General features: G+C 47.5%; 1 protein-coding gene across 1 annotated transcript in view; it reads left to right on the forward strand.

The window, feature by feature from the left end:
- Positions 1-15430, forward strand: part of GFRA4 (GDNF family receptor alpha 4) — a 729620-nt gene that overhangs the window by 419573 nt on the left and 294617 nt on the right. The gene's annotated exons all lie outside the window — the stretch shown is intronic.

Raw genomic sequence — 15430 nt, forward strand, 5'->3', positions numbered from 1 at the left:
TGGGGGCATATCTGGCACGGGGGCATAGTTGGCACTGGGGGGGAATGTATATCTGGCACTGGGGGCAGAGCTGGTACTGTGTGGGGACATATATATCTGGCACTGGGGGAAGAGCTGGTACTGTGTGGGGACATATATATCTAGCACTGGGGGCAGAGCTGGCACTATGTGGGGACATGTATATCTGGCACTGGGGGCAGAGCTTGCACTGTGTGGGGACATGTATATCTGGCACTGGGGGCAGAGCTGGCACTGTGTGGGGACATGTATATCTGGCACTGGGGGAAGAGCTGGCACTGTGTGGGGACATGTATATCTGGCACTGGGGGCAGAGCTGGTACTGTGTGGGGACATGTATATCTGGCACTGGGGGAAGAGCTGGCACTGTGTGGGGACATATATATCTAGCACTGGGGGCAGAGCTGGCACTGTGTGGGGACATGTATATCTGGCACTGGGGGCAGAGCTTGCACTGTGTGGGGACATGTATATCTGGCACTGGGGGCAGAGCTGGCACTGTGTGGGGACATGTATATCTGGCACTGGGGGAAGAGCTGGCACTGTGTGGGGACATGTATATCTGGCACTGGGGGCAGAGCTTGCACTGTGTGGGGACATGTATATCTGGCACTGGGGGCAGAGCTGGCACTGTGTGGGGACATGTATATCTGGCACTGGGGGAAGAGCTGGCACTGTGTGGGGACATGTATATCTGGCATTGGGGGCAGAGCTGGCACTGTGTGGGGACATGTATATCTGGCACTGGGGGCATATCTGGCACTGGGGGGAAATGTATATCTGGCACAGGGGGGACATGTATATCTGGCACTGTGAGGCGTATATGTATCTGGCACTGTGGGGACATAAGTGTATGTGGCACTGTGGGGACATATGTTTCTGGCAGTGTGGAGGCAACCATTTTTTTACACTTTTATATGTATGTGGCACTGTACTGGGACATTATATCATATGTATGTGGCACTGTACAACATGACTAAAAACTGAGTTATGACACAAGGTCATACTCCTACAAATGTCATAACGAAAGGTGTGCGCACAAAATGGGGTGTGGCTTTGTGAAAACTAGGCCATGCCCCCATTTTTGCGCGCGCGCCGAAGGCGCGGGCATGATACTGGCTCTTGCCCTTGACTACAGATCTTTTCTGGCTCTTTGCCTCTGACTGGTTGGCCACCCCTGGGCTAGAGTTTAGCATTTTGTAGTGAATTAATTACAGATGGGTCCTTAGGGGGACATTTACTAAGCAGTGATAAGAGCGGAGAAGTGAGTCAGTGGAGAAATTGCCCCATCAACCAATCAGCAGCTCTGTATCATTTTATAGTATGCAAATTATAGATGTTACTTCAGTGCTGATTGGTTGCCATGGGCAACTTCTCCACTGGCTCACTTCTCCGCTCTTATCACTGCTTAGTAAATATCCTTATTCTTTTGTCGCATTAACAGTGTGGGGAAAAACACAAACTGAGTAAATTATTGAATGAAAAAGACACATGGTGTGGCTCAGTCGCATTTTTCATGGTACACCAAATTGGGCTACTGTACTTGGCGCACCATGAAAACTGACCATTTATGAGGTAACTTGCTAATAGTACATTTCATAGATGTAATTCCATTGGTTTGTTGATTGTGTAGCCGAGTCGGGTGCAGTGCAAAACATGTCAGAAACCATCACAACGTTTATTAAGCGCATACTATGTAAATAAGCCATTGTCATTTTCATAAGCGGGACACGGGCTGTCTTATCCGGAACACTGCCAAATGGAAAATGCATTTGATAAACTAGTGTGCGTTAACGCAGTCTACCTGCTGGCTGGGCTTCATCACCAGTGACTGTTTAATATATTGGTTCAATAAACATGCCTGTCACACTAGTATTTTTGAAATTAAGATAAATCGTGGCGCGCCGCTCCCCCATGCGTCATAAACTTCTGCTCAGTGCAGGTTGCTTTACAAATGCTAAACTTTCCAGAACCCACATGCACTTAAAAGTAAAGGGAAACCACTGAGAACTGACATGGGTATTACTCAGGACCTCTTTCGGATTTCACTGTAATATATATAGTTGCCCATTTCTGAGGCTTAAAAGCCAATGAAACAAGATATTCTGGTCTGTCCACCAATGTTGTTGTCCTCAGATACTCCGCAATGTACAGTATTCACCAGTGGTCTATTTATTAATGTTTTCATTGATGGAGTTTAAGGTGGAACTCCAGAAAATTACCCTTTGTTCCCTAACTAGTGGAACTTCAGTAATTGTCACTCATCTAGTTCTCTCCCACTGTTCCGAATGGGATGTAGTCATGTGACCGGTGGCCAGGATCCCGACGGTCACTATACCAACCCCCGGAATCCCGTTCTTTGGCTAGCCCGACAACCTGTGGTGAGTGGGAATAGAACCGTTGCGCTTGCCCCCACCGGTGGCCGGGATTCCCGGGTCGGTATGGTGACCTCCCAGATCTCAATTGACGGTTTTCCCATTACCAACCAATTCCAATAGCCCTGCCTGTGGTTTAGTGCGTCATGTATTATTGGTGAGTGTCTAACACAGTAGAGGTTGAGTATCCCATATCCAAATATTCCGAAATACGGACTTTTTTGAGTGAGAGTGGGATAGTGAAACCTTTGTTTTCTGATGGCTCAATGTACACAAACTTTGTTTAATACACAAAGTTATTAAAAATATTGTATTAAATGACCTTCAGGCTGTGTGTATAAGGTGTATATGAAACATAAATTAATTGTGTGAATGCACACACACTTTGTTTAATACACAAAGTTATTAAAAATATTGGCTAAAACTACCTTCAGGCTGTGTGTATAAGGTGTATATGTAACATAAATACATTCTGTGCTTAGATTTAGGTCCCATCACCATGATATCTCATTATGGTATGCAATTATTCCAAAATACGGAAAAATCCCATATCCAAAATACCTCTGGTCCCAAGCATTTTGGATAAGGGAGACTCAACCTGTACTAGGGTATTGCAAGATAATGGGAGGAGAGTCCCGGTTAAAAATTGCCCTATTGCCCGTTGAGGTCATCTTTAATAGCATCTTAAAACACAAGTCGCTGTTGTTATTTATGAGAAGTTTAAAGTCTCTTGCTTGAGCACCCCTTCAATAAATATCTCACAACATATCACTTAATTACCTAAATAACGACACGTGACAACTGGAGTTGGCATTTACAAAAATGTATACATTTTATTTTTGATATCGAATTGAGGGGTCTATTCGTGAAGCAGTGAAAAGAGCGGAGAAGTGAGCCTGTGGAGAAGTTGCCCATGGCGACCAATAAGTACAATTGTATAGTATGCAAATTGTAAATGTTACTTCTCCACTGGCTCACTTCTCCACACTTTTACTGCTTCATGAATAGACCCCTAAATTATTATTAAAATGTTAGTATGGTGGCGGACGAGGGAAAGGGAACAAGACAATGACTTGCAAAGAACACCCCGATCGTTGGTATACGAATCTTCCAAATCCACAACGCACGTCCAGATTGGCAGATTTCCCCAGATGGTTCAAAACAACACATACATGAGTCAATCATAATATTTGTTATAGGGGTGACCTACAACTACAACACAACCTCAAGGTTTAAAATGGTCTTGGGCTTACAAGTTAAATGTAAATATTATATACTGTATGTGACCTTGTTCTATAGTGAAGACATTTTGCGGAACAAATCTGTGTTACGGGATTGCTGACGCGTCACTCTTTCTTCCACAGAAAACCCTTTGGCCGGTGATGGTGGGTGCATCTCTAAGTGAAAAGGTTTATTTTAAGCCTTAGCAATTAGGCCACAAGGATGAAAGTCAGAGTAACTAAAGACATCTTTAGAATAATTGTGCTGATAACCTGTGTATAAGATTTCACTTACAGTGCATGTAAAACACCGCCAGCTGAATAATTCACATAATGGACCGTGTACACGTAACTAAATATATCCCACTTCCTCTCCTCCACTTCTGTGCATCAAGTTGCCATGGTACGAGGTTGGCAGAGCAGACGCAGAGTGACTGACAGCTTTACAACCTTGGGGGTCTATTTACTAAGCCTTGGAGACGGATAAAGTGGATGTAGCTACAGTACCAGCCAATCAGCTCCTAACTGTCATTTTTCAAACACATCCTGTAACATGACACTTAGGAGCTGATTGGCTGGTACTTCATCTCCGTCCACTTTATCTCTCTCCAAGGCTTAGTAAATAGACCCCGTAGTCACGAGAGGAACTAGAGACATATAATGGGGTGTGGTGGATGCTAAGGGGCCCAGAAGTAGTGCCTGGCATACCTTTCTCGGACCCCTGCCATGCTGTTCTGAGCATGTACTAATAAGCCCAGAGGAGACCTAGGGAAGGTGGACTATTATTGGCGGGGCCACCCCTGAATTGTGCTATGGGATGTGGCCTGTGTTCTGTCCTTTGGACATAGCATCTGTTTGAGGGGTCTATTCATGAAGCAGTGAAAAGTGTTGAGAAGTGAGCCAGTGGAGAAGATGTCCATGGCAACCAATCAGCATTGAAGTAACATTTATAATTTGCATACTATACAATTGTACGGAGCAGCTGATTGGTTCCCATGGGCAACTTCTCCAGAGGTTCACATACAGATTTTTAAATTCTGTTTTCTTTTTGTTTCTCTCGTTTATTACTATTACCAGATGTTACATTTGCTCTCACCACTATATCTAGCAGCAAGTACGGTGTCACTAACTTATGTCAGTATTTTGCCTCATTTCTATAATCTTCTTGTCTTCTCCCTTAACTCTTCTACCAATTCTATTTATTCATGACCATTCCCTCAGGACTCAACAGCTTGGAAATATACCATGGCCAAGTAGCTGGGATATACAATAGAGTTATTGGGGACATGGTACCTAGAGCTATGGCCAAACCTACCATTAGAAATGTTGGGCACCAGGGCATGGGTATAGCCATGGTATCTGGTCTGGCCATTCTTCGTTGGGCCTTTTGGTGTTCCGTCCACAGATGCTGCACCGCCATCACCACTAAAGAGCCCATGACCACATCATGTTGGCGACATAGCAAGCGGCTCACACCCAAAAAATATTGATCTGTTTTGAGTTGGGCGCCGGTTGGCCGCTGTTGTGACATTATTACTCCTCAGCAATGACACCGCAGTGTAACATGGACTGGCATTTTCCACAAAATGTGGAATATACAAATGCACTGCGGGTCAGTGAAGCAAAAATAGAACTCACAGATTGTATGGCTGGAACTTTCCAGCGCTGTTCTTCTGCTGCAAAATCCCATACACTGGCCAATTGCAACGAACACTCCCCTACCTCACTGTTTTCATCCCTAATCCTTATTCAGTCCAAGATCTGTACAAATACGCAGGCAATACTTTATGATACTGGTTTGTTCTTACAATAGACCCCAGTTATGGTGCGTAAAACAGGATGCAGCGCAATATCCTTGTTGGTGGCGCAGCACCTTCTGATTTAGACAGATGCACCCAGGTAGGGATGGCCATCGATGGTTACCATCGATTGTTATATGGAAAGTAACCATTGATGGCTGCCAACTACTGTATGCAGTGGATAACCATCAATGGTTCCCACTATTGATGGTCATCCCTGGTTTTTTCACTGACTGGCAGATGGGCCAATCAGAACAAAGGGTGTGGCTTTGCATGTGTCAGGGGCAGAGCTATGCTCTGTGTCCCAGCACCACATAAAAAAAAAAAAAAGTATTTGATTATACCTTTCCATCGATGGAGGTAAACCAGCTGGTTCTCCCCCATCGATGGCAAAAGTATTCTACATCGGCCATAAACCATCGATGATTTTGAATCATCGATGGTCAATGGCCATCTCTACACTCAGGTGTCTGCTGTCATAGAGCCTGGGTTTGCAGACAAAGATGGTGGCTGCGGAGGGCTGCAAATCTCCAGCGGCTGACAGGAGGACTAGGGTGGAGTGAGGTTGTGCAAGTGTGACAATTTATTGACATAATAGGGGAAAGGGCATGCTCACGGACAGGGGCGTATCTACACTTTGGCCAGGATGGCACTCGCCAGGGGCGCCGCCAGAGCTAGGGCGCTGCCTGGCTGTGCCATCCGCAGCCACTGTGTTTAAAATAATAGTGACAGTGAGTGGGGTAGGGTTGAGTGCAGATGTGTCTGAGGAGCCGCATATCCCGGACTCCGTCATCATTGCAGCGCCGGGGGAAGGGGGGGGAATCTCCGTTCGTATCTGAGCCAGCCAGCCAGGGGGGAGGGACCGGCTGCAGACACCGCTCTGTCTCTCTGTGTGACAGCGGGAGGTGGAGCTGCTTTGTCCGCTGATCCTCCCTCGGACATATCAAAGGCGCCACTGTATGGAGTGGGTGACGTGCTGATATGTGGGCAGCGGCTGAGTGACTGGGTAGTGGGTGCGGACTCCGCGCTGGAACATGGGTGAGAAAGGAAGCTGTGTCTCTGCTTGTGGGAGAGGGCACACCAGGTAACAGAGGATGAGGGGAGGTTTGGGGTGGGGGAGACATTTAGTGGGTGAGTGTCTTGACGCAAATGGATTCACGAATTTCAATATGCTATCCCTCCATATCCCCTCTCCCATAATTGAAGATGGGAGATGGGTATGGGTGGATGACAAATTGAGGAGAAGGCATATGGGGGGTGCCATAGTGAGGGGATGGCATGTTGAGGAGAAGGCATATGGGGGTGGTGGTGGTATATTAAGGTATTTGGGTTATAGCCTATTGAGCAGGTGTATGGGGGATGGTCTATTGAGGGGAAGGGATATATGGGGGCGGGGAGATGGCCTATTGAGGGGAAGGGGTATGGGTGGGGAATTGAGAAGGGGTATATGGGGGGGTACATTGAGGAGAGGGCCTATTAGGAGAACTGGCATATAATTATGTATATACGGGGGAGGAGGGGTATGTTGGAAAGCCAAATTGGGAAGAAGAGCTGCAGATGGCTGGCACTTGGAAGGCACATGTGGGGGGGGGGGGGGGGGGGGGGTGAGAGTTGCTGGTATTTTAGAGGGGATGTGGAAATGGTGATGATGAGACTCTGGTAGTGTAGATGAGAATGGATATCGGATTATCTGGCATGGTATGGAAAAGGGGTATGGAGGGGGGGTGCTGGTGTTTAAAGTAGATGGGATATGGATGGTGCTGTCATGAGAAGTTAGCTGGCAAATTGAGAAGGGCTGTGTGTTAAAGGAGAAGGGTATGGGTAGCTGATGCGTTAGAGTGAAGGGACACTGCTTTTTTTAAAGAAGGGAACAGACTGGAAGGGGTTGAATTGTGGGAAGGGGAAACCGTAGAATGGCTGATATCATGGGACAGTAGTTTTCGCTCAGCTACACAGAAATTGTTCATACATATGTACTGATGGTGTAATCCTATTTCTCTATCGTCCTAGTGGATGCTGGGGTTCCTGAAAGGACCATGGGGAATAGCGGCTCCGCAGGAGACAGGGCACAAAAAGTAAAGCTTTTTCCGATCAGGTGGTGTGCACTGGCTCCTCCCCCTATGACCCTCCTCCAGACTCCAGTTAGATTTTTGTGCCCGGCCGAGAAGGGTGCAATCTAGGTGGCTCTCCTAAAGAGCTGCTTAGAGAAAGTTTAGCTAGGTTTTTTATTTTACAGTGATTCCTGCTGGCAACAGGATCACTGCAGCGAGGGACTGAGGGGAGAAGGAGTCAACTCACCTGCGTGCAGGATGGATTGGTTTCTTGGCTACTGGACATCAAGCTCCAGAGGGACGATCACAGGTACAGCCTGGATGGTCACCGGAGCCACGCCGCCGGCCCCCTTGCAGATGCTGAAATCAGAAGAGGTCCAGAATCGGCGGCTGAAGACTCCTGCAGTCTTCTAAAGGTAGCGCACAGCACTGCAGCTGTGCGCCATTTTCCTCTCAGCACACTTCACACGGCAGTCACTGAGGGTGCAGGGCGCTGGGAGGGGGGCGCCCTGGGAGGCAAATGAGTACCTATAAAGGCTAAAAATACCTCACATATAGCCCTAGAGGCTATATGGAGATATTTAACCCCTGCCTAATTTTTCTAAATAGCGGGAGACGAGCCCGCCGGAAAAGGGGCGGGGCCTATCTCCTCAGCACACGGCGCCATTTCCTCTCACAGCTCCGCTGGTCAGGACGGCTCCCAAGTCTCTCCCCTGCACTGCACTACAGAAACAGGGTAAAACAGAGAGGGGGGGGCACATTTATGGCGATATTTTGATATAACAAAGCAGCTATAAGGGAGCACTTATTATAAGGCTATCCCTGATATATATATATAGCGCTTTTGGTGTGTGCTGGCAAACTCTCCCTCTGTCTCCCCAAAGGGCTAGTGGGTCCTGTCTTCGTTAGGAGCATTCCCTGTGTGTCTGCTGTGTGTCGGTACGTGTGTGTCGACATGTATGAGGACGATATTGGTGTGGAGGCGGAGCAATTGCCAAATATGAGGATGTCACCCCCTAGGGAGTCGACACCAGAATGGATGCCTTTATTTATGGAACTACGGGATAGTGTCAACACGCTAAAGCAGTCGTTTGACGACATGAGACGGCCGGACAATCAATTAGTGCCTGTCCAGGCGACTCAAACACCGTCAGGGGCTGTGAAACGCCCTTTGCCTCAGTCGGTCGACACAGACCCAGACACAGGCGATGACTCCAGTGGTGACGGTGACGAATCAACCGTATTTTCCAGTAGGGCCACACGTTATATGATTTTGGCAATGAAGGAGGCGTTACATTTAGCTGATACTACAGGTACCACTAAACAGGGTATTATGTGGGGTATGAAAAAACTACCTATAGTTTTTCCTGAATCAGAAGAACTAAATGACGTGTGTAATGAAGCGTGGGTTGCCCCTGATAAAAAGCTGATAATTTCAAAGAAATTATTGGCATTATACCCTTTCCCGCCAGAGGTTAGGGAGCGCTGGGAAACACCTCCTAGGGTGGACAAGGCGCTAACACGCTTATCTAAACAAGTGGCGTTACCCTCTCCTGAGACGGCCGCACTTAAAGATCCATCAGATAGGAGGATGGAAAATATCCAAAAAAGTATATACACACATGCAGGTGTTATACTACGACCAGCTGTAGCGACTGCCTGGATGGGCAGTGCGGGGGTAGTTTGGTCAGAATCCCTGATTGAAAATATTGATACCCTGGACAGGGACAATATTTTACTGTCGTTAGAACAAATAAAGGATGCATTTCTTTATATGCGTGATGCACAGAGGGATATATGCACACTGGCATCACGGGTAAGTGCTATGTCCATTTCGGCCAGAAGAGCTTTATGGACGCGACAGTGGACAGGCGATGCGGATTCAAAACGGCATATGGAAGTTTTGCCGTATAAAGGGGAGGAGTTATTTGGAGTCGGTCTATCAGATTTGGTGGCCACGGCTACAGCCGGGAAATCCACCTTTCTACCTCAAGTCACTCCCCAACAGAAAAAGGCACCGACTTTTCAACCGCAGCCCTTTCGTTCCTTTAAAAATAAGAGAGCAAAGGGCTATTCATATCTGCCACGAGGCAAAGGTCGAGGGAAGAGACAGCAACACGCAGCTCCTTCCCAGGATCAGAAGCCCTCCCCGGCTTCTACAAAAGCCTCAGCATGACGCTGGGGCTTCTCAAGCGGACTCGGGACGGTGGGGGGTCGTCTCAAAAATTACAGCGCGCAGTGGGCTCACTCGCAAGTAGATCCCTGGATCCTGCAGATAATATCTCAGGGATACAGGTTGGAATTAGAGACAGATCCACCTCGCCGTTTCCTGAAGTCTGCTTTACCAACGTCCCCCTCCGAAAGGGAGACGGTTTTGGAAGCCATTCACAAGCTGTACTCTCAGCAGGTGATAGTCAAGGTACCTCTTCTGCAACAAGGGAAGGGGTATTATTCCACTCTTTTTGTGGTACCGAAGCCGGATGGCTCGGTAAGGCCTATTCTAAATCTGAAGTCCTTGAACCTGTACATAAAGAAGTTCAAGTTCAAAATGGAGTCACTCAGAGCAGTGATAGCGAACCTGGAAGAGGGGGACTTTATGGTATCCTTGGACATCAAGGATGCGTATCTCCACGTTCCAATTTACCCCTCACACCAGGGGTACCTCAGGTTCGTTGTGCAAAACTGTCACTATCAGTTTCAGACGCTGCCGTTCGGATTGTCCACGGCACCTCGGATCTTTACAAAGGTAATGGCCGAGATGATGATTCTTCTTCGAAGAAAAGGCGTATTAATTATCCCATACTTGGACGATCTCCTAATAAGGGCGAGGTCCAGAGAACAGCTAGAGATGGGATTAGCACTGTCTCAAGAAGTGCTAAAACAGCACGGGTGGATTCTGAATATTCCAAAATCCCAGTTAATGCCGACAACTCGTCTGCTGTTCCTAGGGATGATTCTGGACACGGTTCAGAAAAAGGTTTTTCTCCCGGAGGAAAAAGCCAAGGAGTTATCCGAGCTTGTCAGGAACCTCCTAAAACCAGGAAAGGTGTCTGTACATCAATGCACAAGAGTCCTGGGAAAAATGGTGGCTTCTTACGAAGCAATTCCATTCGGCAGATTCCACGCGAGAATTTTCCAAAGGGATCTGTTGAACAAATGGTCAGGGTCGCATCTTCAGATGCACCTGCGGATAACCCTGTCTCCAAGGACAAGGGTGTCTCTTCTGTGGTGGTTGCAGAGTGCTCATCTATTGGAGGGCCGCAGATTCGGCATACAGGATTGGATCCTGGTGACCACGGACGCCAGCCTGAGAGGCTGGGGAGCAGTCACACAAGGAAGAAACTTCCAGGGAGTATGGACGAGCCTGGAAACGTCTCTTCACATAAACATTCTGGAACTAAGAGCAATATACAATGCTCTAAGCCAGGCAGAACCTCTGCTTCAGGGAAAACCGGTGTTGATCCAGTCGGACAACATCACGGCAGTCGCCCATGTGAACAGACAGGGCGGCACAAGAAGCAGGAGTGCAATGGCAGAAGCTGCAAGGATTCTTCGCTGGGCAGAGAATCATGTGATAGCACTGTCAGCAGTGTTCATCCCGGGAGTGGACAACTGGGAAGCAGACTTCCTCAGCAGACACGATCTTCACCCGGGAGAGTGGGGACTTCATCCAGAAGTCTTCCACATGCTGGTAACCCGTTGGGAAAGACCAATGGTGGACATGATGGCGTCTCGCCTCAACAAAAAACTGGACAGGTATTGCGCCAGGTCAAGAGATCCGCAGGCAATAGCTGTGGACGCGCTGGTAACGCCTTGGGTGTACCAGTCGGTGTATGTGTTTCCTCCTCTGCCTCTCATACCAAAAGTATTGAGAATTATACGGCAAAGAGGCGTAAGAACGATACTAGTGGTTCCGGATTGGCCAAGAAGGACTTGGTACCCGGAACTTCAAGAGATGATCACGGAAGATCCGTGGCCTCTACCTCTAAGGAGGGACTTGCTTCAGCAGGGTCCCTGTCTGTTTCAAGACTTACCGCGGCTGCGTTTGACGGCATGGCGGTTGAACGCCGGATCCTAAAGGAAAAAGGCATGCCGGAAGAAGTCATTCCTACTTTGATTAAAGCAAGGAAGGAAGTAACCGTGCAACATTATCACCGAATTTGGCGAAAATATGTTGCGTGGTGCGAAGATCGGAGTGCTCCGACGGAGGAATTTCAACTGGGTCGATTCCTACATTTCCTGCAATCAGGATTGTCAATGGGTCTCAAATTGGGATCTATTAAGGTTCAAATTTCGGCCCTGTCGATTTTCTTTCAAAAAGAATTGGCTTCAGTCCCTGAAGTCCAGACCTTTGTTAAGGGAGTGCTGCATATACAGCCTCCTGTGGTGCCTCCAGTGGCACCGTGGGATCTCAATGTGGTTTTGGATTTCCTAAAATCTCATTGGTTTGAACCACTAAAAAAGGTGGATTTGAAATATCTCACATGGAAAGTGACCATGCTTCTAGCCCTGGCTTCTGCCAGGAGAGTGTCAGAATTGGCAGCTTTATCTTACAAAAGCCCATATCTGATTTTCCATTCGGACAGGGCAGAACTGCGGACTCGTCCGCATTTTCTCCCTAAGGTGGTGTCAGCATTTCATCTGAACCAGCCTATTGTAGTGCCTGCGGCTACAAGTGACTTGGAGGACTCCAAGTTACTGGACGTTGTCAGAGCATTAAAAATATATATTGCAAGGACAGCTGGAGTCAGAAAATCTGACTCGTTGTTTATATTGTATGCACCCAACAAGATGGGTGCTCCGGCGTCTAAGCAGACGATTGCTCGTTGGATCTGTAGCACAATCCAACTTGCACATTCTGTGGCAGGCCTGCCACAGCCTAAATCTGTAAAGGCCCACTCCACAAGGAAGGTGGGCTCATCTTGGGCGGCTGCCCGAGGGGTCTCGGCATTACAACTTTGCCGAGCAGCTACGTGGTCAGGGGAGAACACGTTTGTAAAATTTTACAAATTTGATACTCTGGCTAAGGAGGACCTGGAGTTCTCTCATTCGGTGCTGCAGAGTCATCCGCACTCTCCCGCCCGTTTGGGAGCTTTGGTATAATCCCCAAGGTCCTTTCAGGAACCCCAGCATCCACTAGGACGATAGAGAAAATAAGATTTTACTTACCGATAAATCTATTTCTCGGAGTCCGTAGTGGATGCTGGGCGCCCATCCCAAGTGCGGATTATCTGCATAATTTGTACATAGTTATTGTTAACTAATTCGGGTTATTGTTGAAGGAAGCCATCTTTCAGAGGCTCCGCTGTTATCATACTGTTAACTGGGTTTAGATCACAAGTTGTACGGTGTGATTGGTGTGGCTGGTATGAGTCTTACCCGGGATTCAAAATCCTCCCTTATTGTGTACGCTCGTCCGGGCACAGTACCTAACTGGAGTCTGGAGGAGGGTCATAGGGGGAGGAGCCAGTGCACACCACCTGATCGGAAAAAGCTTTACTTTTTGTGCCCTGTCTCCTGCGGAGCCGCTATTCCCCATGGTCCTTTCAGGAACCCCAGCATCCACTACGGACTCCGAGAAATAGATTTATCGGTAAGTAAAATCTTATTTTCAAATATGGGGGGGCGTCAGCCCCGTAATTTGCCAGGGGCGCTCGGACCCATAGATACACCCCTGCTTACGGACACTCTGCTGTGTGGAGGGACGAGAATAATTGTACATACCGTACTTGCAAGCCCAGCTGCGGAGGCATCCCCTGACGCTGTACGAGTACACCCTAAACATCTGTTACAGATTACTCATTGCAAGTGTGAAATATAACTCAGCAGCAGTGAAACCCCTTGGAAGTAATAATATTATATAATACAGAACACTTGTTTGGGATCACCTCTCTGTACACAGGCTGTAAACCTGCCAACGGCAGCCCTGGGTCACACTATATCCCAAATGTCATCTCTTCCCAGACATCGCTTCCCACAGGAGCCATTGCCACCTCGTAAACACAGATATATTTATTCCCCACCAAATACACTATTCTGCATCAGACCGTTTAGACACACCAGCCTTGTAGCACTCATTCAATAAACCAATATCATCTGCATAAACAAAGCCTAACGAGCATTCTGCACGACAGATATCAGAAATATATGAGACTGTTGTGCAGCTGTGTGACATTGATGAATAGACCAGCTCGCTGTTTATTACATCACACACGGAGAGGCTAGTTAACCGTTTAAGTGTCGTTCCATTATTTATAGACGTTTATTGCTTCTGTGTTAAAGGAAAACGCAGTATTTAAAGGGACATCAACAGTGTATTGTTTAGAACAACGATTCAACTATAGACGCTAAGACTGAACCGTACCTCGTCTTATATATTCTCCTATACCCACAGAAGTCACCGCCAGGGCCTCCACTGGAAATGTGTGGCCTCAAGACAAAGAGGGGGGCACTGCCACAGTGTGCCACTGAATGGGTATGTTGCCATGTTGGGGACATGGCTGTGCCTCCCTGTAATGTCAGCCCTCTTTCAGGCCCAGTTCACATCAGCCTTAGATCGCCCCAGGTTTGCTGGCTAAAGATGGCCATCAACCATCGATGATTCAAAATCATTGATGGTCTATGACCGATGTCGAATACTTTTGCCATCGGTGGGGGAGAACCAGATGGTTTCCCGCCATCGATGATTCAGTGCTTCCGAATGTATTTCTTTATTTATTTTCCTCAAAGTGTCAGGCGAGTGAGCTTAGCCCTGCCCCCTGACACCTGCAAAGCCACGCTCTGATTGGCCCGCAGTTTAACAGTAATGCAGGGATGATCATCAATGGGTAAAACCATTTATGGTTCCCTTACAGATGGTTTTACACCATCGAGGTTATCATCAATGGTGACCATCGATGAATAACACACTGATTGCCATCCCTATTGCTGGCCAATAGTTGGCCATGATGTCATGGGGAGGGATTTGTGAAGCTACAGTATTACAGCTCCCCATTCAGTAGTGTGAGGACTCTTTGTTCCTAATTTTCCATCACTCCCTCCCTATTGTTTGGTTTTGTGGTGTTTGGAGTGGTGTTTCTATAATTGGTGCTGGGTTCCCACACCCTGCACCCATGTGTTATGATTCTCTCGCCAAAGTCACAAGGCAGCAACAACGCTGCACCAATCACTGTGAAAATGAGGCGGCGGCCATTTTACCGGAGGCCTGTGCATGCACAGTAGACTCTGACACAGTACCAAAGCCTATTTATCCGCGCTGCCCGTGAGAGGGAGGGGGGCCGATTAGAGGTGGCACATAGGCCCCCTCCCCACATGCGCAGCCCCTGGCATGAGAGGAGAGTAAAATATGGGGATTTATTTGATGCTGATAACAGTGATGAAGCATCTGCCTAGCTGGATCCATGTGGAGTTTGGAAGGTATAGCTGAACATTTGCTAGTGGGGTTGTGGTGTTCATGGGCTTGTATTGTTTCCCTGACCAGTCTTTATCTCGCTACCATATATATTTAATTGACTACCACTCAAATGAAATGTAATTTATTGTCAAAATAAAATGTTACCATATTAACCACCTCACAGTTATCTGTCACTATTTATTATGGGTATGGGACTCAGGGTCGACAGTGTCTAGGTCGACACCCATTGGTCGACAGTGGCTAGGTCGACACTAGAAACAGGTCGACACAGCCATTAGGTCGACATGAAAAAAGGTCGACATGTCGTTTTCTTCGTAAAGTGGCGGGAACCCCAATTAGTGCACCGTGTCCCCTCGCTTCGCTCGCTCGGCACAGATTACCGATCCTAATCGTAGTCCACGTGGATCGTAAAGTATGAAAAAGGTTTTTTTTTTTAAATAATTTTTTTGAAAAACTCAGGTCGACCCTTTTGCATGTCGACTTTGTTCACGTCAACTTAATGGTTGCGTCGACCTATTTCTAGCGTCGACATATTCACTGTCGACCAATGGAT

The sequence above is a fragment of the Pseudophryne corroboree genome, chromosome 1, assembly GCF_028390025.1.
Source record: "Pseudophryne corroboree isolate aPseCor3 chromosome 1, aPseCor3.hap2, whole genome shotgun sequence".
Taxonomy (NCBI): Eukaryota; Metazoa; Chordata; class Amphibia; order Anura; family Myobatrachidae; genus Pseudophryne; species Pseudophryne corroboree.